The following is a 25,158-nucleotide window of genomic DNA, read 5'->3' as shown; positions in this document are numbered from 1 at the left end:
CCACCGAGAGAGGTGGCTCCTGTTTGGTTGAGGGCTAGTTCCAGGAAGGGGACAACTGTGAGTTGTTATCAGCCACCACTGGCAGCAGCTGGAGGATGGGTACATCAACTGGCAAAAAGGATTTGGGTTGATACCAACAGCATCCCTCATAAAAAATGCATATTTTCTTAAGCTATGGAGACCTGCATACATACATACAGCACTCGTATTATCTTCAAATAATACTAATACCTGTTTACAATCCCTTATCCACAAGTCCAAAACCCCAATTAAATTCAAGATGGTTTGCGAAGTTTATATTTTTAATAAACTTGGTGCAAATGCTGCAGAAATATAAGTGTTGGATTATGTCTTATAAGACATATCTTATGTCTTATAAGACATAATCCAACACCCTCAGCTGGGGTGTTACTTATAAGACATATGTCCCATATTACTTTTTTTTTTTTTTTTGCGGTACACGGGCCTCTCACTGTTGTGGCCTCTCCCGTTGCGGAGCACAGGCTCCAGACGTGCAGGCTCAGCGGCCATAGCTCACGGGCCCAGCCGCTCCGCGGCATGTGGGATCTTCCCGGACGGGGGCACGAACCCGTGTCCCCTGCATTGGCAGGCGGACTCTCAACCACTGCGCCACCAGGGAAGCCCCTATATTACATTTTTTTAATCCAAAAAAATTCCTTATTCTGAAAAAATCTGGCTCCAAGCATTTTACATATGGAATTATGGACCTGTAGCTACCATTTGTCAAGGTATTAGCATTACATCTGGCAAAAGTAATCCTTAACAATTCTGAAATGGAGACGTCCCCATTTTTCAGATGAGGGATCAGAGGCACAGAAAGGCTAACTAACCTACTCAAGGTCACAAGCTAGTGAATGGAAAAGTCCAATCTGTGAGACTTCAAAGCCTGCTCCTTCCCATTACATCATGGCATCTGCTAGTGAAATCATTTCCCGTTTATATAATACTAGCTGTTAGTAATCTGTGAAGTTTTGCAAAGAACACTGTGAGTTCCAGGAACTCTACTACCTGAACATATTTGAAAACCCCTAGATTTGATGACTTTAATGGTCTTCCCCCACCCCACCCCCCCGGGATTCTGTGTGATTCTATAAATTCTAAGCACACTGCCACCGATGGATTTCTACCATTTTAATTTTATTTCGTTATTTTTTGGCCACTCCAGGTGGCATGCAGGATCGTAGTTCCCTGACCAGGGACCAAACCCGTGCCCCCTGCATTGGAAGCAAGGAGTCTTAACTACTGGACCACCAGGGAAGTCCCCTACCATTGTTATTTAACATTTATGGAGAATCTGTGATTTAGCTTTGCACCAAAATGGCAGTTTTCTATTTTACTTACTAGCATTTATTCCTCTCACAGAATAATTTGCATGGGATTAGGAAATGACCGCTTATAAGTACATCATGGTCAAGTGAAAAGAAAATGGGTTTGGGAGTCAGATATAAAATCAAATCTAGTTTTTGCCACTTCATTTATTCATTCATTTGGGCTTCTATTTTGACTGCCAGACTTCTATTATGACTGGATACCATACGGTAGATTTTAATATATGTCTTCTTAATTTTTGCAAAATATGTACCAAGTAATAAATCAAAGTTCCTTTATGCAGATAACAAAAAATGTTTGTGAAGGTGTGACTTTTTCCTTTCACAAAATGAGTATAAGAACATTCATATCTTGTATATCCCTTGTGGAATGATTGACCACCAAGTTCAGGTTATCCTGACGATGACTGTATCCAGGGAGCCAGAATCTAGGCCAATGATTAACTTCCCAATGCTCATTTTATCTAATTAATTCTTACAGTGGTATTGGGATATCCACTCACAGCTCCTGGAGCAAATGGGACAGCAAATAAATAGGACACAGAGATGGCTCTGTGTTGCATGACTTCCTCAATAAGGCTCTGTGCTACCTGCCAGAGGCAATGGTTTCCTGCACCAGGGGCTACCCAGCCCTGACATTCATAAAGGGTTCAAGAGTATTCTTACGTTGCCACTGGTATTATTTTACCTTTTATCTGACTTTTCTTCTTTCCCTCAGGGGCTTGAGGTATATTTGGGGCAATAAAGCACAACAGTGAAACTCATTTGGCAATTGGTTGTGAGACTCATTTCCTTAACCTTATTGCCTGGGTCTAATAAAATAGAACTAAAATCCAAGGCATAAGAATGTGAAGTTTTCCACAGCTTTGACTGTGCTCTATTCCCCAGACCATCATCCAATCATGACCTCTAATTTACTAAACTACATAATCACTTTTTATATCACTGATGAGCTTGTTCAGTGGGTTAGAAGAATTTAATTTTGGCTAATTTCAACTCTCAAGTTTGCATATACTGATCTCCAGGTACTGTTTTGGAGGCAAAATGGGAAGTGGCACTGATAGCCCATCTGCACACACACCCTCATCCACCCTGACTCCAGCTTTTCTCCTTCATTCTGTATAAAACACTTTTCGAGAGCCAGGAGTTCTCCCCCTCTGGATGGCTGTGTCAGTTAGAGTCCTCCAGGAAGCAGACACCAAGACAGAGATAAAATGCAATAAATCTATTGGGCGTAACATCTGTAGAAGATGAAGGAAAGAAGGAGCAGGAATAGTAAGTGACTGAGGGTCAGACCTTTTACAGTGTTTCCTTTCCTCTCTGAGTCATTGTTCCTTCCAAAATAAAATTTGGCTAATATCTGGATTTAAATATACTCATCATGAACTCTAGCATTTAAAAAGGCACATATTCGGGCTTCCCTGGTGGCGCAGTGGTTGAGAGTCCGCCTGCCAATGCAGGGGACACGGGTTCGTGTCCCGGTCCGGGAAGATCCCACATGCCGCGGAGTGGCTGGGCCCGTGAGCCATGGCCGCTGAGCCTGCGCGTCCGGAGCCTGTGCTCCGCAACGGGAGAGGCCACAGCGGTGAGAGGCCTGCGTACCGCAAAAAAAAAAAAAAGGCACATATTCATTATGTTTAAGTGATCCTTTTCCAAGGGGGTTATTAGTCTGGGCCCTCAAAGAATCCAAGATGGGATTAATCATGCAAAGGTTTTATTATGGGAAATTTCTGGAACAGGCTGAGAGAGCTTTCAGACTACCATGTAAGTCTGACCCTAAGTGAAGGAGAGAGGGAGAACAGATTGGGTGAAAGCACCCTAGGCTTCCTTGCAGTCAGAGGAAGGTTTGGCAAAGCCATATGGAATCCCCAAGCCAAAGTCAGTGATCAGAGAAGTCCCATGTCTCCCAGAAACAGGTCTGCCTTAGTATTCTGCCACACTCAGTAATTGATGGGCCAGCCCATGGGAGGCATGGCCTCAGTACAAATGCCGTGATGAATTTCACCGTTCAGCAGCTGGAGCCTTGGTCAATTACCCTCCCTGGTTGGAGGTCTCCCAAGTCACATTCTCATGGCTACCACAGAGAAATAATCATGAAAATATTTTGTAATGCATACATACATGGGCAGCAATATGCTTTACTTTTTTTTAATCATCATCTAAGGTGAGATCAGATAGCTTTACACCAATCATTCTATTTAATTCCAACAATAACTTTGAGATAGAAACTAATATTATGTTTGTTTTATCAATGAGGATAATATGGATCAGAAAGGTTGAGTAATTTGTTTGTAGGTGTGATCCTGGCTGGAATTTAAACACAAATAGATTTGTCTAACTACAAAGCCAATGTGAAAGGTATTGTGCTTGGGCCTGCATTAGTGAACAAGATAAAGTCCAACCTTCACAGGAGTTTATAGTACCGATAATCCTCTATCCCCTAGTCTTGATAGCTATAATTTATTAATTACTTCTTTGTGCTAGTCACTATACTAAGACATTAGCTCACTTAGTCCTCAACCCTCTCCCTGCTGAATGGGTATTACTAGCCCTATTTTACATATGAAGAAACTGAGGTTTAGAAAAATTATAGCTATAAAGTATAGCTAATATTTATTGAGCTCTCACAATAACCTTACGAAATAGTTGCTCTTATTATTTCCATTTCACAGATGAGGAAACTGAATTGAAGCACAGTTGGTTTAATAGCCTTCCCAAGGGAACACAGCTAAGTGAGTGGTGGAGTCAATCCCAGGTACTCTGGTTTAAGAGCTTGCTTACTTAACCACTATGCTAAACTGCTCAATGCCAGGAGAGCTGGATTTGCATCCCTAGTCTGTCTGACTCCAAATTATTCTCTGTCCAGGCTATATATTGCTCTTCTGCTCAACTGTTCCCCATTCATTTACCCGTTTTTTTTTTTTTTGGAACCATCTACTTTCTCAACACTCACTCACTGAGTACCTACTGTATATGATACGCACTAGGGAAACAGGATATCCAAACAAAGAAGGATTATGCAGCCATAGAAAAGAAAGGAAGGCCTTAATATACAGCATAATCTCTGGGAGAGATATATATATATATATTTTTTTTTCACCCCCTTTGGCTGCGCTGCACGGCTTGTGGGATCTTAGTTCCCGGACCAGGGATCGAACCTGGGCCCACAGCAGTGAAAGCATGGAGTCTTAACCACTGGACAGCTAGGGAATTCCCTGGGATATATTGTTAAGTGAAAAATCAAGGTGCAGAAGAGTACAGTTGGCCCTCCCTATCTGCGAATGTGTAAGAAAGAAGGGAACTATGAAACAAATGGTCTGAACTCTTCAAAAATGTCAGTGTGATGAGCGGCCAAAAACAGTTAAAAGGTAAATATTAAAAGACACTAAAGAGACTTGACAAACTAAATGCAACATGTCATTTCCCAATAGGATCCTGGATCTGGGGAGGAAAATGCTATAAAGTGTTAAGTCCTGCACTATAAACGGTCTGAGATGTTATCTCACTTCCACAGTTTTATACGCACACACACACACACACACATACACACACACAGGGGAACATGAAACCTCTGGATCTGGATCAGAGATAGAACTGTTTCTACTGACCTAATCTTAGCACCAGTTTTTTATGCCCTATTTTCCCATGGGGTGACAGAAAGAGGGCACATACAGTGGAGTTTGTACTACATAAGAGAAACTCCAAAGTTATGAATCCTAGAGCCTATCTAGCACGGCCTTCATAGCTGCCCATCGTTCCCTCTAGAGGTGAAGAGAGATGTTTGCTCTGGAATGCAACAAATCCTATTTAGGGAGAGGTTAGAGAGATCTCTACTTTATCTTCCTGGAGAAAATAGCTATGGGGAGGGAGAAGACTTTTTATGCCTCCAGAAGTCTTTATCTTTAGGGCTGCTGTTCAATCACCCTTTAACCCAGGTTGCCAGAATTTGTTTTCTCAGAAAGACCTAACCATGCAGAAATGCGAAAATATTTGTGGAGAGGTTGTTTCTTGACCTAAGGGACATTAGTGGGACAATGAGTGAAATGTGCATATGGACTATATATATTAGCCAAAATATGGAATGAATGTTAAATTTCCTGAAATTGATAATCGTATTATGACATATTTTTAAATGTCCTTTCTCTTAGGAGTAAAGGGTCATGATGTCTGCAGATTGATCTAAAATGGTTTAGAAAATAATAAAAATAACACCATCAATACTTTGAAGAAAGAGAGAGAAATCAAATGGAGGAGTGTTAATAACAGATGAATTAGGTGAAGGATAGTTCATTAAACTATTCTTGCATCTTTTCTGTAGATTTCAATTATTTTAAGTAAAGGTTTTTTTAAATTTTTATTGGAGTATAATTGATTTACAATGTTGTGTTAGTTTCTGCTGTACAACAAAGTAAATCAGTTATACATATACTCATTCTTTTTTAGGTTCTTTTCCCATACAGGTCATTACAGAGTATTGTGAAGAATTCCCTGTGCTATACAGTAGGTCCTTATTAGTTATCTACTTTATATGTAGTAGTGTGTACATGTCAATCCCAATCTCTCAATTTATCCCTCCCCTCGACCTCTCTTTCCCCCCTAGTAACCATGTTTGTTTTCTACATCTGTGACTCTATTTCTGTTTAGTAAATAAGTTCATTTGTACCTTTTTTTTTAGAGTCCACATATAAGTGATATCATATGATATTTGTCTTTCTCTGTCTGACTTACTTCACTCAGTATGACAGTCTCTAGGTCCATCCATGTTGCTGCAAATGGCATTATTTCATTCTTTTTATGGCTGAGTAATATTCCATTGCATATATGTACCACATCTTCTTTATCCATTACTCTGTAGATTGACATTTAGGTTGATTCCATGTCCTGGCTATTGTAAACAGTGCTGCAATAAACATGGGGGTGCATGTATCCTTTCAAATTACGGTTTTCTCTGGATATATGCCCATGAAGTAAAGGACTTTTTAAAAGAAAGAGGAAATAAACACAAACACTGTAAGTATTTTAGAAGCTACTAAAAATTTCTGCCTATCAACGGAGGGAAAAATGTGGTGGAGAAGACGAAGATTTCTCCAAATATAGTATTTAAAATATTTTGACTTTAGGCTATGTAAAATGTTATATATTCAAGATGTTATTTTAAAAGTAAACACTGTGGGGGGGAGGGATAAATCAGAAGCTTCAGATGAACACACACATAGTACTGTATATAAGATAGATAACCAATAAAGATCTACTGTATAGCACAGGGAACTCTACTCAATATTCTGTGATGACCCTATATGAGAAAAGAATCTAAAAAAAAATGAATACATGCATAGGTATAACTGAATGACTTTGCACTACACCTGAAACTAACACAACATTGTAAATCAACTATACTCCAATAAAATAAAAATTTAAAAAATAAACACTAAAATTGAAGATAAATTAAAGCATATGGACCTAACTGTACATCAAATTATTACTATAATTACTAGAAAGAAAAGATTATTTCAAGTTTCTTTTGAACGTGGTGCTAAGTAGGATGTGGGAGAGTGTCTAAGGACAAGATCTGCAAAGAAATCTTAAATTTGATTCTAGTCTTATTGTCAGTACATTGGTATTATAATTTCTAAACTATTTCATGTATATTATAGGATAAAACAAATAAATAAATGTGTTAATGTTATTAGAAACCATGATTTTCATGTTAAGAAAAATAGATATAATAGCAGCTAAGAAAAACTTAAGCTTTAATTGGCAACATCAATATTACCTCATGATTTTTAAAATATAAGTTTTCTAGTTCTGTCCACTGAATAAGCCCAGAAGCAGTGACACCCCAGTAGCAATAAGCACATCTAATGCCTAGATCAGGGCTTCTAGGTATCATTCCCCAATAAAAGGAAACAGGGGTCCCTCCAGAAAAATGGCTGATCCCAGGTCTAGGGCAGAGAAAGTATGAAGTGAATATGGGATATCTTTTTGTTCCAGAAAATAAGGAAATGCTCAAAGAATGATGGAGCCATATCAAAATTATACAAGAGGCAGCTTGAAGGAGTTTGCACTGGCCAAATCTGGGACAATTTAAGCATTAAAATAGATAATGACAAACTAAATGCAATTGTCATTGTTTGTAGAATACTGAATAAGTAAAAATCTACAAACCCAAAGGGATACTATCTTAAAAAAAAGTAAAAGAAAAAATCCATTGCCACAATTGGAGGTGACTATTTCACCGACTCTTACTCTAAAAATTGGTAGTAAAATGGAAAAGAATTAAACATTTTATCATGCAATTTAAGAAAGAACTTTAGTTCATCCCATGTTGGAAACAAAAAGTTCTTTTCAAAAGAATGCCAGCCATAGATATAGAAGGAATGATGGAATTAGAAAATCACATTTCAACCACCAGTGAAATAACTAATTGACGCAAGTCTTTCAATAGATCCTAAACTATTAGGTAAGAGGTTGTTACATGGTACCAAAGCATATCACCATAGATTACTTGTTTATTGCAAAGCTGGGGGTGGGGGAGTGTGGTGATTGGCCGCCTTTAACCAAATAATCATAGCATCACTAAGAGTAGGCCAACTTGACATTATGTACCTCTCAAAGCAATTCAACATGAAGTTCACAGTATTACCTATGAAATAGTCTTGCCAAAAATGTTTAACCTATATTTAATCAAGCCTTTAGATTTAACTTCTACTTTATAAGAATCCAGACAATCAAGAATGTGGGACAGTCTTTAAGAAAATAGGCCTTTTTCTAAAAAGTCATTGTAATTGAAAAAAATGGGGTGACTATTTTAGATGAAAAGAATATTAAGGTACACAATGATCCAATGAGCTGCCTGAATCTTGATTGAAAATTGATTCAAACAAAACTAACTATAAAAGACATTTAGGGACAATTGGAAAAATTTGAACATGGGCTGAATTATAGATGATTTTAGGGAATTAATTTATTAGGTGTGATAATGGTATTGTGGTTCTGCAGGTGAATATCCTAATTCTTAGGAGATTTATGCTGAATTATGTAGTGGTAAAGTGTCATGGTGTCTGCAACTTCCATATAGTTAAAAAATATATACAAAGCAATAAATCAAAATGTTGATTATTAAACCTAGGAAGTTGAGTTCATGGATATTTATTTAAACTTTTCTGTATGTATGAGTTTTTCCACAGAAAGGAGTTTTGGGGGAAAAGACATAGTCTCTATTCTCGGGGAGCTCACAGACTCCCTGAAGGAGGTGTCAGTAAACGTTAGTAAACTTGATGGGTGAAACATAGGGAGAGATTCTTAACTCTGAAGCCCAACCTTTTCTTTCTATGCTCATGTTGTTATTTATCTTTCTTCCCAGCTGAATTTTTGTAAGGTATATGCAAGCAGAGGCCATCTCTCCTACACTGGTGTAGTTAGTATTCAGTTAGGCCCTAAGCCTGTTCAATATATTTCTGTTGAGCGAATCCCCTACTAATGACACTTCAATGCTTCACCATCACCTAAAGGCAATTAGCCTGGCACTAAAAACCCTTTACTCCAGCCTCATCAATGACCAGGTCTTCCAAAATACTGTTCCCTCGCATGCCTCTGTACTTTTCTAAATTTTGCTTCCTCTGCCTGAAATGCCCTTTCCCTTTTCTGATTGTCAGATGCATCCTACCATCAGGACTCAGTTCTAATGTCACCTGCTCTGTATTTTCTTAACACTTTGTATGTGACTCAGCATATCATCACTATCATCATCATCAACTAGCATCCTCCATGTGCCTCTTTATACACACACACACACACACACACGCACCCCACACCACACCATCATGAATATTCTGAATCCTCACAACAACCCTTGAGGGAGGTGTCATTATCCTCTTTGCTCAAAGATACAAAGGGGCTTGCTTAGTTACATAGCTAGTAAGTTAATGAGCGTGCTTTTCAAACCCAGGTATATCTAATGCCAAAGTCATTGCAATTGCTTTTTCCACATAATTTCCTCAGAGGAAACTACTTGTGATTTCTTTTTATTTCCCCAGGGCCTACATTGTACCTAGTGAGTTGTGGACACTCCATAATACTTCCTTGTGGAAAAATTGCTAGTGCACACCATGTTAGATCCTGCTTCCATAAATGATTAGTATTTTCCCACCTGAAATGCCCTGCCTCCTCTTTGCCTATTTAAATTCTACCTGTCCTTTGAAATGCCTCCTCTGTGGATCCTCCCAGACTGTTGCAGCCTTCACTTATCTCTTTCCCCCGTTTCAATAGTGCTGGCCTACACATTTTTCGCCTGGATTACATTGTACCCTACATTGGGCTTGTATTGTCTCGTTCATGGTTAGCTTCTCAGGACAAGGATAGAATCTTCCCTTTGGAATGCCTCGGAGCCCATAACACAGGCTTAATCACCTGGCTCATTGATTAGAAGACTTCTTTCATCTAGAGCCAAATAGCCTTCAGTAACACTGGGAGGTTACATTCAATTCTACACACTTCTGAAAGTGGCAGTTGAAATCCTACCCTCTAAGAACCTTCCTTCATTAAACAGGAAATAGTGATTTTTGCTGAGGCATGATCCTACTATTAACACAGGATAAGGGTTGAAAACTGAGATGAAAACTAACTATATTGAGTCCACCATTATAAGTCCAAGTCCTACTTTAAGTCCCAGAATCCTTCAATTGCACCTCTAGATTGTTCTACTGAAACTCCCAAGTTCTATTTTGTGAACTCCAGATTCGAATAGTGGACCTCCTGGTCTACTCTGAGCATATCTGATTCTACTAATACAAGTCCATATTCTACTATCATTCCATAAAATTAATCTATTGAACTACAGATTCTACTCTGGGAACCCAATAATTTATGTTTGGAATTCCAGGTTGTATTCTGTGAGTCCCATATTTTCCCACTGGGCAAAGAGATTCCACTACTAAAGCCACAGATGCTGCTTTTGGAATTATACCTTCTATTTTGGCAACTCCAGATTCTATTCCCTAAATTGCAGATTCTAATATTCCAATAACCCCAGATTCTCTTGTCAAAACCCAAGGTTCTAATGTTAGAACTCCAGGTTCTATTCTTTGAATCACATATCCTACTTTTGAAACGTGTTATTGTACTCTCTGAACCCAAAATCTTAATATTGGACCTTACATTCTACTACTTCAATTTAAGATTTCCTTGTTGGAATCCCAATTTCCAATTTCAGAACTAAAGGATCCACTAATTCTAGATTCTGCTATTAAAACCCTAGGTCTCCCCAGAAAATTCTACCATTAAAACTCAAGGTTCTGGGACTTCTCTGGTGGCGCAGTGGTTGGGAATCTGCCTGCCAATGCAGGGGACACGGGGTTCAATCCCTGGTCCGGGAAGATCCAACATGCCATGGAGCAACTAAGCCCGTGCACCACAACTACGGAGCCTAAGTGCTGCAACTACTGAAGCCCATGCACCTTAGAGCCCGTGTTCCGCAACAAGAGAAGCCATCGCAATGAGAAGCCCGTGCACCTGAACGAAGAGTAGCCCCCGCTCGCCGCAACTAGAGAAAGCCCGTGCACAGCAACGAAGACTCAACACAACCAAAAATAAACAAAACAAAACAAAACAAAAGAAAAACCCTCAAGGTTCTACTCTCAGAAACTGAAATTATACTATAGAAACTTAGACTTTACTCTCAGAACACAGATTCCATTATTGGGATTAGACCTGAAGGTTCAGAGCTGAGTCTGAAGTTCTGGTAGTAGAATTTTGGACTCCAATTACTGAGATTAAATCGATGTCTTCATTTGGGGCTCTAATTTCGGAATTGAATAATTTATGTTTTATTCAGTTTCTATTGTGTGAGTCCCTCGTTCTACCATTGGACATAAAGATTGCTCAAGATGCTGCTATTGGCATTATAGTTTCTATTATGGTAACTCAAGGTTCTATTTGTTACACCTGAAGTTTTACTAATGAAATTTAAAGTTCTTCTAAACTCTAGAATCTAGAGGTACTTACCATAGTGCTTAAAAGCATGAACTCTGGAGGCATACTTGCTTACAGTCAGATACCATCTCTGTGCTTCCCAGGTATGACCTTTGGAAAATTATTTAACCTCTCTATGCCTTGGTTTCCTCATTTGTAAAATAGGGATGATAATAATAGTACTGACCTGACAGGTTTTTTCTGTGAGCACTAAATGTAATAATAATAATAATACATATAAAGGACTTAGAACCAGGGTTTAATCCCTGGTTGGGGAACTAAGATCCTGCAAGCCACACAGAGCAGCCAAAAAAAAAAGAAATTCTACTTCTGGAATTTCAATAATAGCAACCCAAGATGCTATATGGAACACAAGTTCTAATCTGTGACTTTTGTATTTTACTTTTGACCTCCAAGTTCTATCAGAGTCTGAGATTCTAACACTGAACTCCAGGTGCCAAACTTGGAATTTCAGACGTTACTATTTTACTCCAGATTTCATTCTTACAACCCCAGATTTGACTCTTGATTTTCTACCTTCTCTCTAGAGGATGCCAGAAAGGTTTCTTGAGAATTTCCCAGGCATTCTTACTTGATTCTACACTGTCCTGAACTGTACTCTCCAATTCCTGGGGTAACAAACCCCCTGATGAATGGAGTCCTCTGGCAATGGCAAAATCAAGTTAATGACAGGTTAGCCTATGGCAAAATTAAGTTAATGTCACTTCCTATAGTTTCCCATCCTACCCCTACCTGCCATCTCATCTTTGTGGCTCTTCTTCATGTCCCCAGTGCCCTTATGAACACTTATTGCATCCACCCAACCCACTTAGGTCAAGTGGTTCTCAGGAATATATTTTAAACTTTTTACACTAAACTGCAAATGAATTAAAGTATTTCATACATTCCCCTATCCCTACCCTCCATTTAAATATTTAAAATTTAAAGCCTCAGCCAAATATTTGACACTCCTAAAGTAACATTTCACACATTTTCAAAAAAGGAGGGAGGTAATTTGGAAGGAAGATCACAGGGTCTCTGGTGGACCCTTGAAATCACCTTACCTAATTGATTGATATTGTGTTCTGAAAAGATTCTGGGATTTGGAAAAGTTCCCTTATTTCCCTCCTCATTTGTAAAGTGGGGGTTAAAAATTCATGTAGATAATATATGTAAAAAAGCTTTGTGAACATTATGCAAATATTAATTATTGTTGTTACCCCTCTCCCTTTTCAAAAGAGCACTTCCCTTGGCTGCTTTGACCATGATTACTGTGCCACCTGTTGGACATAGCTTGAATTACACTGCTATCTTCTAAGTGTCACTCAGCAATCATTTTAGATTTTCTCCGGCATACTTGAAGACCCTTAAGATAAAAAACTCCCTTGATTGGTTTCACTGAATTTATAATAAATGATTTAAGATTAATGAGTTCAACAAATAACTATTGAACATTTACCAAGTGGACAGGGCCAAGGACACAAAGATGGAGAAGTCTCAATGTCTACCACTGAAGGGATGAGGGATATGCCAGCGTGTTAGGGAAGACTTCACAAAGTAGGTGATCTCCTACCTGGGTCTCATGAAAGGAATTTTTGAGAGGAAAATAAGAGTATTTCAGGCAGAGAGAACAATATGAGCAAAGGCACAAAGCTGTGAAGGTGCCTTTAAGAATGATAACTTGCTCTGTGTAATCAGAGCATTGGATCTAAGGAAGAAGAAGATGGTGATAGTGATAAATAGCCAATTTTCACAGCCTTACTGTGTACAAAGCCCTTTCAAACATACGCCCTCAGGGAGACTCTAGCACAATGGCTTATACCATGAACTGGGATGACAGCTAGACCTGGGCTTAAGCCTGTGTTATATTTGATAATTATTTAACCTAAGTTTCAGTTTTCTCATCCGAAAATAAAAGCACCTACTTTATTGGGCTCTTGTCAGGATTAAATGAATTTGTCAAATTTTTGTGCACTAGCCAGCACTTAATAACTGCAACAATTAGTAGCTATCATAAGCTACTATTATTTAATGGATAAGGTAGAAATTACTATCCCAGCACCACAGAGAAGGAAAAAGTGGCTAAGGTGGGATGCCAAAACTTACACTTTTTTTTTTTAGTATACCAGAAGTTCCAGTCTGCAAAAGCAGGTTCGACCAGAGTGTTAAGAACTCTGAACGACAGTATAAAGTTTGGGCTTTATATCGTGTAGGGTATGGGGAGCCACTGAAGATTTTTAAGCAGGAGAGAGTTATTTTTTTTTTTATTTTTATTTTTTGCTGTACGCGGGCCTCTCACTGTTGTGGCCTCTCCCACTGCGGAGCACAGGCTCCAGACGCGCAGGCTCAGCGGCCATGGCTCATGGGCCCAGCCGCTCCACGGCATGTGGGATCTTCCCAGACCGGGGCACGAACCCGTGTCCCCTGCATCGGCAGGCGGACTCTCAATCACTGCGCCACCAGGGAAGCCCCAGGAGAGAGTTTTGAATAGATTTCTGTTTAAGAGAGAATTCAGAACCTTATGAGTGGAGTCAATGGACTTAAAATAAACAATCATAATTATAATGATAATAAAAATGTATTGAACACAAATTATATATTGGACACTTGGAAGAAAAAAAGACTTCATTGCATTTGGGTTTTTAGAAAATAAGCAGTTAGATGGCATCGCCTCATTTTTTAAAAACTTGTAGGAAGAGAGAGACGGCTCTCTTAATATTCTATTTCTAATGTGATATCTTTTCCTTAAGTGAAAAGGAGATTACCATATGCTTTCCTTCAACAGGTATTTCACAGACGTTACCCTAATCTTCAGAGCATTCAGAGCTTGGGGATATGAGGATGAGGGGATAACCTGCCCAAGGTCACAGACCTGGTAAAATGGCGGGGCTAGATTCAAACCCAAGCCTACTTACTCCACAACTCTCGTGATTTCATCAGCATCTCACTTCCTCCCAGTGGGGTGGGAGGAGGAGATATTTTAAGGCAGGAAGATGCCACCCTCAAATTATACTCAGGGTATGAGTGTAGGCTGGGTGTATGGGTGAAGGCTGGGGATCATTCCTCCCTTGAATGCAGAGAAGAAAACGAATCTGAATCCTAGGAGCTTCCAGTCATAGGCTGTGGGGGACCAGATGAGGATGTTGGGGGAAAGCAGGGAGGGCCCAGCCACTGATGACATTCCACCTGATGAGCATCCCTTCACTAGGTAACCAAGAGTTCCGGCGAACATACTCTGTAGCAGGAATCTGGAGTTGTGGGAACTGATAAGTTCTGATCCCATACGATCAGAACTAGCAGGTCCCTCAGAAATTATGTCCAGTATCCTCATTGTACAGATAAGGAAACAGGCCCAGAGAGAAGCAGTGATTTGCCCAAGAGTCCCATAGCAGTGAGAGGCAGAATTTAGGGGCCCTGGCTTACTGGGATTTGCTTCTCCTCAATTCATGCCAAAGTTAAGTGTCTGATAGAAGATCCTTTCCCCAAAGCATGCTTTTAAGAGTAAAGAGAGCACCTGGGGAAGGAAGGGGATAGAGAGGGAGGAATAGGAGCCTCGAATCCTGGGGACAATCTGGCCCTCTCTCCAGTTTTCCTGGGAGCAGGCTTTGTTTGGGGATTTAAGAGGTTGTTATGTGGGAAGATAATGACTTGGGATTCTGGCAGGGAACTCCTAGGAGCAGAAGTGAGATTTGTCCCCCTTCCTCTACTCAAAAGCACATTTTCCCCACGTGGAATTCATTTGATATGGAATATCTCAGTGTAAAAGGATCGTTGGGCCTATCAAAGAAATAGCAGAACTCAGTTCTGTGGGAACAATAGGCTGGGAGTCAGAAGACCCGGTTCTAGCCCCAACTCTGCCACTATCATTCCAGGCAACCCTTGTAAGCCCCTCCCCCCTCTCTGAACGCTAGTTTTTCGTTTTCTCATCAGTGTAGTGGGACGTTTGTACCCAACTATCTGTAAGAAGTCTTTCAAATTCTATCAATCTACAATTACACCTTTCTAAGGTTTAAATTTTTCATGTTGCCAAATAGTCCACACTACTGGGATCTAGGGGTCCTATGGCCTGACCTTGTGCTGAGTCACATACAGTTCTCTAGTTGATATAACCTCCTCTAACCATAGGAGTTCCCTAACCTAGACTGATTTTTTTTTCATCTGGAAAAAGACAAAGCCTTTTGACAGGAGCTTTATCATGCTAATCACCCTGACACCTACTCTGGGTTCTGAACTTCAGTTTCCTTACTTGGCATGAGACGATCATTGTTATATAGAGGGAAGCATGATATGGAAGCTGAACCTCTCTGAATCTCAGCTTCCTCATCTATAAAATAAAAAATCTGTAAAACCTGTAGAATACCTACATCACTGAGTTGTTGTGAGGCTTAAATAAGAAAACTTATTTGACAATATCTGGCATATATTTCAAATTCATCCACTCAGAGTTATCCATCTCCACTGCTACTACCTGAGATTAGTCCAAGCTACTGTCTTGCTTGGATTTCTGAGCCTCCTGTTCCCTGCTTCAAATATTGTTTCTATAATTCCATTGCCTCTCAGCAGCCAGTGATATTTTAAACATAAATTGGATCACATCCCTCCCCTGGTTAAAAACCTTCCAAGGCTTCCCACTGTCTTTGAGATAAAATCCCAACTGCCTGCCATGGGCTACACATCCTTTGTGACCTGACTTTTGCCTCTCTCTCTCTGGTCTTATCTCTTGCTACTTACTACTTGCTCAGGCCACTCTGGCCACACTGGCTGACTGCCACAGTTTCCCAGGCCATTGCACACGCTGTCTCCTGGCTCACTGCTACTTGGCCTTTAGGTACCAACTTACATGTCACTTCCTTAGTAAGAACTTCCTGGACCCTCCTGAATAACTGCTTCTCAAAGACCTCTCTGGCTCAATTATCCTCTCTCCTAACAAACTACTTTTTATTATTAATGACTATCATTAATAATAATTCTCGGAATACTTCTAGGCCTGTGCTGTAGTACTTTTGTGCCATGGAAGACAACTGAATTTTGTGTCAGTATATCTGGGTTCCAGTCCTAAAATTTGTTCCACGAAGTTGGGCACCCTGTCTCTTTGAGCCTCATTTCCCCATCTATAAAATAGGTTTGGGCTTCCCTGGTGGCGCAGTGTTTGAGAGTCCGCCTGCCGATGCAGGGGACACGGGTTCGTGTCCCGGTCCGGGAGGATCCCACATGCCGCGGAGCGGCTGGGCCCGTGAGCCATGGCCGCTGAGCCTGCGCGTCTGGAGCCTGTGCTCCGCAGCGGAAGAGGTCACAACAGTGAGAGGCCTGCGTACCGCAAAAAAAAAAAAAAAAAAAAAAAAAATAGATTTACTAACCCCTACCCTACTCACCATACAGGGCTATGATGGGGCTGAAGCAGGATGGTGCATGTACAAAGGCCTTATAAACTGTAAAGGGATATATGTAAAAGTAAATTTCTATTATTATTAATAATCCTTGGCTTGCCTCCCAAGGAGACTCTGGGTAAATAATACTGAAGTGATGTTCCAAGTGATTGAGGCCAAGGAGAGAACTTTGGTCTGGAGGCCAAGTTTGAACATGATCCTCTTCCATGGGGCCAGGCCTCTGTTTAATCCTTTATTGAAGAGAGAAGCCTGAATACCTCCCCAATCTCTTTAATGCCTCAGGGCGTAAGGAGAGAAAAGTCCAAAAATAAAGCATGGCTTGTTTACCTGCCCTATTGCTGTCTGCCAGGATAGAGAGAGGCACCTGGCAGGTCTCTTCTTGTGTCCTGATTTTTCTGGCTCCTCGTTACCCCATGGGAGGTACACAGCATCATTAGAACTCTGGAGAGAAGGGCTTTTTATTAGCTAAACTGATGACAACTGTTTCACACATCTTCACTGCCCATCCTCACTCTGACATGTCATGGAAAACATATTTTCCTGGATACCCAGGGAGGTGATGTTAAAGTGTAAAAGAATAGTACATGATTCAAAGGTTGACCATCCATCCATTCACTTGTTTGTGACCTTGGGCAGGTCCTGGGCTTCATGCCCCTAACATGTAAAATGATAAGAGATGCTGGATTATAGGATCATTGATGTCCTTTCCAGCCTATGGTGTGCTGGTACATGTTTAATAACCAGCTCTCTGAGTGCAGTTCCGACATGAATGTTGTTAACATTTTAATGTTAACAAGTAAGATGAAAGTGAAACAACAAAGACATCTATTGGAACTTCACTCATTTGTCAATAATATGAGTGACTTATTTGCTGAATCAGGTAATAGTTTTCAAATGCTGGAAGAATATTTCCTCAATTTTTGTTGTTTTTCATAACGTAACAGCTATAGATACAACACAATTTTAAGTTTAATCTGCATTATTAACATTCACTCTGTCACTTTCTTAAGTCTAGACAATTAACAAAACAAGCCCTGATTTGTAGCGTTTGCCAACTTCTATAGTATAAATAGTCCCACCATGACCAATTTCAGAAAATTTGAAATTTGGATGAAGTCCAATTTTTTCTTTTTTTTATTTTTTGCAGTACACGGGCCTCTCACTGTTGTGGCCTCTCCCGTTGCGGAGCACAGGCTCTGGACGCGTAGGCTCAGTGGCCATGGCTCACGGGTCCAGCCGCTCCGCGGCATGTGGGATCTTCCCAGACCGGGGCACGAACCCGTGTTCCCTACATCGGCAGGCGGACTCTCAACCACTGCGCCACCAGGGAAGCCCGAAAAGTGGTAATTTCTTAATGGTTAGCTGCAATGTGGAATCTGAAACCATACTGATTAATTTTTTGCACTCTGTTCCATTAAAATCTTTTGGTCTATATTACACTTTAAAGGGATATTTTACCCAATTACATATTTGTAACATTATGCGTTGGTCATTTGAAAAAAATACTAGTTCACTGAGTTATGCAGACCTTCCCAATGTTGACATATTTCATTACACTATTAAAAAAATACCAACATAACATTCCATAACATTTGTTAATAACCACCCATTCCTTCAGAAAGTTTGGGAAGCTGTCAAGTTTATCTTGGTGAATACAAGTTTTTCAGTATTCTAATATTTACCTGAAAGCTTGAATTTTATCATTGGCAACAAATCCTGTTAGTTGCTTTCCTTGAAGTGACAAGCTCACTTCAGCCATTTTCTAGAAAATGTCTGCCAAATTTGAATACTGGAGTTCATCTGTTCTTTAAAGTAAAAATGAGGTTCAAGTAAAAGTGGTGTGTGTGTGTGTGTGTGTGTGTGTGTGTGTGTTTTCTAGCTCTACTTACTGAGAGAGCCTAGAAGCAATGGCACCATAGTGGTAATGAGCACACCTACCACCTAGATCTTAATTTCTAAATACCATTCTCCATTAAGTGGAACTAGGGCTTTTAGGGGAAATGTAAATTGATACAGCCACTATGGAGAACAGTATGGAGGTTCCTTAAAAAACTAAAAATAGAATTACCATATGACCCAGCAATCCCATTACTGGGCATATACCCAGAGAAAACCATAATTCAAAAACACACATGCAGCCCAATGTTCATTGCAGCACTATTTACAATAGCCAGGTCATGGAAGCAACCTAAATGCCCATCGACAGATGAATGGATAAAGATGTGGTACATATATACAATGGAATATTGGGTCATTTGTAGAGATGTGGATGGATCTAGAGACTGTCATACAGAGTGAAGTAAGTCAGAAAGAGAAAAACAAATATCGTATATTAACGCATATATGTGGAACCTAGAAAAATGGTACAGATGAACCGGTTTGCAGGGCAGAAATAAGAGACATAGATGTAGAGAACAAACGTATGGACACCAAGGGGAGAAAGTGGCGGGGTGGTGGTGGTGGTGGTGGGATGAATTGGGAGATTGGGATTGACATATATACACTAATATGTATAAAATGTATAACTAATAAGAACCTGCTGTATAAAAAAATAAAATAAAATTCAAAAATTCAAAAAAACTGATGGTTAATGATTATAAAATTCACAGAATAAAATAAAAATTGATGAGTTTATCTTGATATAAATCAATAAATTGATAAACAAATAAATGGGGGGAGAAGCAAAAAGTTTGCCCATACAGTAGGAAGGCAAATAAAAAAATGTATTAGGAATGATAATGATGGAATTAGAAATTTGGCAACTACTATTCTAATAACTGTTTCAAGCAAGAATTATCAATGAATGTTAAAACTTGGGATCTCTCCACAAGATATTTATTAATTACAAAGAGCAAAATGGTTACTGACACTGCATGAACCTGGCAGATACCACCTTAATTAATCAAGTGAACAAAACTGCTATCACCTATATAGGTGTCACATGTCTTCTGATGTGATGCATTGAGAAGGACACATCAATTCTGTAGTACTCCTGCCAAAAATGCATAACCTGAATCTAATCAAGAAGAGACATCAGACAAACTCAAATCGAGGGATATTTTACAAAATAAATGCCATAAAAATGGCAAGGTCATATGAAACAAAGACTGAGAAATGGTTCCCGATTAAAGAATATTAAAGAGATTTGACACTAATTATAATGTGTGATCCTGCACTGAATCCTGGGCCAGAAAAAAAAAGTGATTTTCTTTTTCTATAAAGAATATTAGTGGGACAATTGGCTAAATTTGAATAAGGTCATAGACTAAGTCATGGTACTGTATCAATATTATTTTCTGAGTTTGATAATTGTACTGTGATATTTGTACCTTTTTTTTTTTTTGCCCCACCGTGGGGCATTTGGGATCTTAGTTCCCCAACCAGGGATCAGGCTGTGCGACCTGCCTTGGGGGCGCGGAGTCTTAACCATTGGACAGCCAAGGAAGTCCCCGTATTTGTACTATTTTGAGGAAATATACTGAAAAATATTTAGGGATAAATGGATCAGAAAATAATTACAGTAGTTTCTTTAAATATCTATATTTATATCTACCTCTCTGTAGAGACGGAAGAAAGAGAGAGAATGAGAGCACGTGTGCACACAAGAAAGAGACAGAATAAAGCAAATGTGGTTAGATATGGGTGAAAGATATATGGGATTCTTTTGTAGTATTTTTGCAACTTTTCTTTAAATATGAAATTATCTCAAAATAAAAAAACCTACCACAAAAAAAAAAATAAAAAACCCACAAACATATAACATTTTGTACTTTTCCTTATAAATATATTTATATATTTTACAAATATATAAAAACATAATTGGGATCATACAATGATCTTTTTTACTTAACACAATTTGATATTGAATCATGAGCAGTATTCAATGTCTTTTAAAATTCTTTAAAAATGCAATTAACAGATGCACAATATTTGTGTGGAGGTACTGTAATTCATTTAAGGCTTTCCTTACATTTTTACGTTATAAATCTATAGTAAAATATATAATAAACATCTTTTTGCACATCTTTCTTCATATATTTGATTACTTCCTTATGCTTCATTCCTAAAATGGGAATTGTTTTGTTCCTTTTGAAATGACTCAAGTGACCTAACAAACTCCCAAACGTCCCCAATTTCCTTTTTAAGTTTGTGTTGCTTTACTGACTTCTGGCTTGCTCTAGGGCTCTCCTGTTTGGTAACAGGTAACTGTGAATTTTGGGTTTGATTCCTGGCTATGATTGGTCAGAGGGGTGGGGGAGACCATAGCTGGCAGCAGCAGGCTGGGGTCAATTCTGGGCTGCAGGGCAATCGCCTGTTGAAGGGGCATCTTACTCTTTGGTGGACCCTGGAAGTTAACAGGTAAGGCCCAAAAAGTAACTGAGTGGGTGGGATGCACTAGCCTGATGCACATCACGCTAAGCCACAGCTTTGTTCAGCTTAACATCCCCTGAGGTGTACTCTGTGCTGAGACTGGTTGTGGGCACACAGAGATGAATCAAACATTTACAATCTGATAGGAGAGACATACAAGCAAACACATACTGACAGTGTAGTAATGAGTACTTATAAATAAATTGGGAAGCACAAGGATTATTGGGAGCATGGAAGAGGTTTTGTGCTTTCTTTTAAACCAACTTTTATACAGTATGTACTCTTTTTTTTTTGCGGTACACGGGCCTCGCACTGTTGTGGCCTCTCCCGTTGCGGAGCACAGGCTCCAGACGCGCAGGCTCAGCGGCCATGGCTCACGGGCCCAGTCGCTCCACGGCATGTGGGATCTTCCCAGACCGGGGCATGAACCCGTGTCCCCTGCATCAGCAGGCGGACTCTCAACCACTGCGCCACCAGGGAAGCCCAAGGAGATATTTTAGAGTCACTGAATAGTAGTGGAAATCAATGCAAAACTGAGGGTAGGGTAACCAAATCAATTGACAGCAGGTCAAGGTAGATTAAAATGAAAGAGATTTACAGTAGGGGAGAAGAGAACAGATGAAAGACATTTCAGAAGCAGAGAGCAGATTGGGTAGGAAGAGTCAAAACAACAGAATAAAAGCATGGATGAAAAGATTTAAAGTGGACTACTATAATCAGGGAAGTGGTAGTGATGATAAAGGCAGCCTCTTTGAGCAACATAATTTGAAGAGAAGGAGGGAAAGCGGGAAGCAAGAGGAAACTGGTCCTGGGAACAAATGAATCATCTTCACGTAGTAGCTACACCCTGGGTAGCATGATTACTCATAAACAAATGCAGATTTCCTGCGGTGATAGTGAACTAGGCTTGGAAAGCACAGTGCTAATGTTAGGTTGCCATACTAATCTCAACTAAAGGGCCCATTTCTCTAGATTGAAATTTTTTTAGCAACAGTAACTTAGTCTTATAGTATTTTCTAAATACTGAAGAAAGGACTGTTAGGGCATCAGATGGGAGACTGAAGGAATTTCAGGGTCTACTTCCAGGTTTTCCTTACGTTGGATGCATTTCACGTGTAGAATGGTGGCAGTATACTACTTAATTCATAGCGCTGTTGTGAGGATGAGTCACAGTTTCCTTCTGAGCCCCAGTTTCTCTTGTTATAAAAAGGGGATAGTGACTTTCTGGCGACGTGACTCACAAGTAGGTGGTGAAGGTACACACAGGAACAGCTTTCATTGATTGGGAGAGAGCTGTTAGGTTATATTTTCTCTAAGGTGGCTGCTCAATTATTATTTGAAAATTCCCAGAGACCTTATATAACTTTCTCATTAAGATTTATTATTATTAGGACATAACCTAAGGTAAGGTGAAATTGCCTTATAATTCTTTTCTATACAGAAAACTATACTGGTTCTATCCTGATATCTGCCATGCAACAGAATGTCATAGGATCCAGTATACTAGGCTGTATTATTCTTCAGTGGAGGGATGTTACATAAATCCATTAGTGAAATTTAGGGAGATTTTACCCAGACCAAGAATGATGACAAATGATGCACCCATCTTTCAACAGGAACACACACACACACACACACACACACACACACACACACAGATTGAGAGAGAAAGAAAAAGATGAGAACAACCTTGAATCTAAGAAAGAGTGTTTTGGAACCAACGATAATAGGAACTAACATTTATTGAGTACCTTCCATGGGCCAGTTCCTTTACATAAATTATCTCCAATCTTCACAACAACCAGCAAGGTAGGCATCAGAAAACCAAGGTTCCGAAATATTATATAACTTGCCCAGGGTCATAAAGTTACACACCACAGAGCTGGAATTGGTTGTATCAGGATCTGTCTGCCACCAAAGTCCCTGCTCATTCTACTATACCACTTTATGATAAAATAATGTATACTATTTGTAAAAGTATGGGACCACAGGACTTGAAGAGTTTCTCTCTTTCCCTATTTTCCCTCTGACAGTCTTGCTTCTTTTGTTCTTGCTTCTGATTTTGCAGCCTAGAGTTTGAGTGGGATGGAATATGGGGTATCTGTAAACAGAACGATTCCACAGCCCCAGCTATATAACGATTTCCTTCCTTCAGAGCCTTACCTGGGATTTGGTGGGGGTTGGGGGTGGAAGAGTAGAGATGGGGGTGGGGGAGTGGGTTAGTTAGAAGAGATGGTTGTTCTTCTCTTACCTTTAAGTTATTTATGAATTTCAGGACAACTCGTTGGCTATTGTCTTTTCTTCCTCAGCATGTTATTATTATTATTATTTTTCTGTTTTGGGGGAGGTTGGGGGTTAAGGGTTTGGTATCCGTAGGATAAATTCCTCAAATGCCCTGCCACAAGATCCAAAAAAATTAAGGTCAAAGACAATTCCTTCACCTGTTTCGGGAGAGGATTGGGGGCGGGGGGAAGGTTGGTTCTGGGTCACTCTTCTTGCATCCAGATACACTGCAGGGATTAGGAGGGATCCCCCTTGAATCATGAGAGATGAAAACGAGGAGATTCCCTCACACCCCTGCTCTCAGGTGAAGGTCCGAGTGACGGGAACGTTCACGTACCTTCTGGAGAGAAAGAAAAGGTGCAAAGATGCTCAGGGCCTGAGGACTGGGGAGAGGGGAGGGGACCCACCAAGGTTGGTGGGGACCGAGGGGCTTCCGGCTCCCGGGAGGCGTCGTCGGGGGCGGGCCGCGGGCCCGAGGGCTGCGCAGGGAACACGGGGCCCCGCCAACGCCAGGCCGCGCTCCCTCGCGTTCCCTGCAGCTCGTGCCCGGGCGGCCGCCGCAGTCCCCGCGCCGTAGCCGGGCGTGGGGTCCAGGGGGCGCTGTGGCCCAGCGGCGCCGGCGGCAGGAGCGGCCACGGCGACGCTGGAGGCTTCACGGAGGATCCCCGCTTGCAGCACCTCGGTTGTCCCGCCGCAGCCTTGCGCCCCCGGCCCGGCTCAGCGGCGCTCCTTCGGGATCCGCGTGGCTGCGGCGGCCAGGGAGCCCGATGCGGCTCGGCGGGCGCTGGGCCTCAGCAGCAGCGGCAACCACAGCTCCTTCAGGAGTGGGAGGCTTCGCGGCGGCGCCTGGGGCCGGGCCGGTGCCCTCCGGAGGAGGCTGTCTGCTCAGGGACGACCCCCACGGCCATGCTGAGGTGGCGGCGGCCGCTGCTCGAGGTGAGTGTGGCGCGGCGCGGCGCGGTCCCGTGCTCGCTGGCCTTCGGCCGCCCGGGAGGGTCCTGGGCAAGCCCTCGGGCTAGGCGGACGGGGCGTCCTGCCGCTGCGGCCGCCTCCCCCACCCCGCGGCTAGGGGGGGGCCTCAGCCCTTCTTTCTCGCGTCCCCCGGGAGGCCGGAGGCGCGTGGGGGGCGACTAGGCCCCGCGTCGCCGGGAAGCCCTCGCCCCGGCCTGGGCTCCGGGGCGGCCGGGTGTGTGGAGCGGGGGACTGGCAGGGTAGCTGGCACCCTTCGGGTTGGCCCCGGCGCCGGGCCGAGCGCAGCCTCTTACCCTGGGCCCCGCACGTACATCCCGGAGGGAGGCAGAGGACGCCTGTTTGCGAACAGCCTGGGCTTTTCCGCGCCCCATGCTGAGTCCCGCAGAGTCCCGGGGGGAGGGGCGGGAGGGCAGGGAGAGAGAGAGAGAGAGCGCAGAAAGTGCGGGGCCCTGAAAGCCCTAGGAACTCCTGGAGTGTCATTCACCCACCTGACTGGGCTGAAAACAACCGTTTGCGTCTTATTTGAGGTGAAATTTCATCACCTACCGGTAGCTCATCTTTGCCTTCTTCTGTTACATTTTGCTTCTAAGCGTGGTTTGCCTTGGAGAAAGCCCCCTCCCAGCTTTGCGATGTTAAGTTTCCTAGATAAATACAATCAGAAAATATCTTAAAAAAACAAAACAAAACACCAAAGGTCTGGTCGCCCGCCCCGCCATGAGAGAGTGTAAATATTTTAATGCCTCAGTCCTCGTTACAAAATTGTCTCCCTAAATAGATCCATAGGATAGATGACAAGAGGATTTTAAAAAGTCATGCTAATAACAGAT

General features: G+C 41.4%; 1 pseudogene; it reads right to left on the bottom strand.

Annotated features, from left to right (window-relative positions):
* Positions 1-24,700, bottom strand: part of LOC115860407 (ski-like protein pseudogene) — a 29,855-nt pseudogene extending 5,155 nt beyond the window's left edge.
* Between the last annotated feature and the right edge of the window lie 458 nt (positions 24,701-25,158).

The sequence above is a fragment of the Globicephala melas genome, chromosome 1, assembly GCF_963455315.2.
Source record: "Globicephala melas chromosome 1, mGloMel1.2, whole genome shotgun sequence".
NCBI classification, from domain to species: Eukaryota; Metazoa; Chordata; class Mammalia; order Artiodactyla; family Delphinidae; genus Globicephala; species Globicephala melas.
This window is presented reverse-complemented; position numbering and strand designations above follow the sequence as displayed.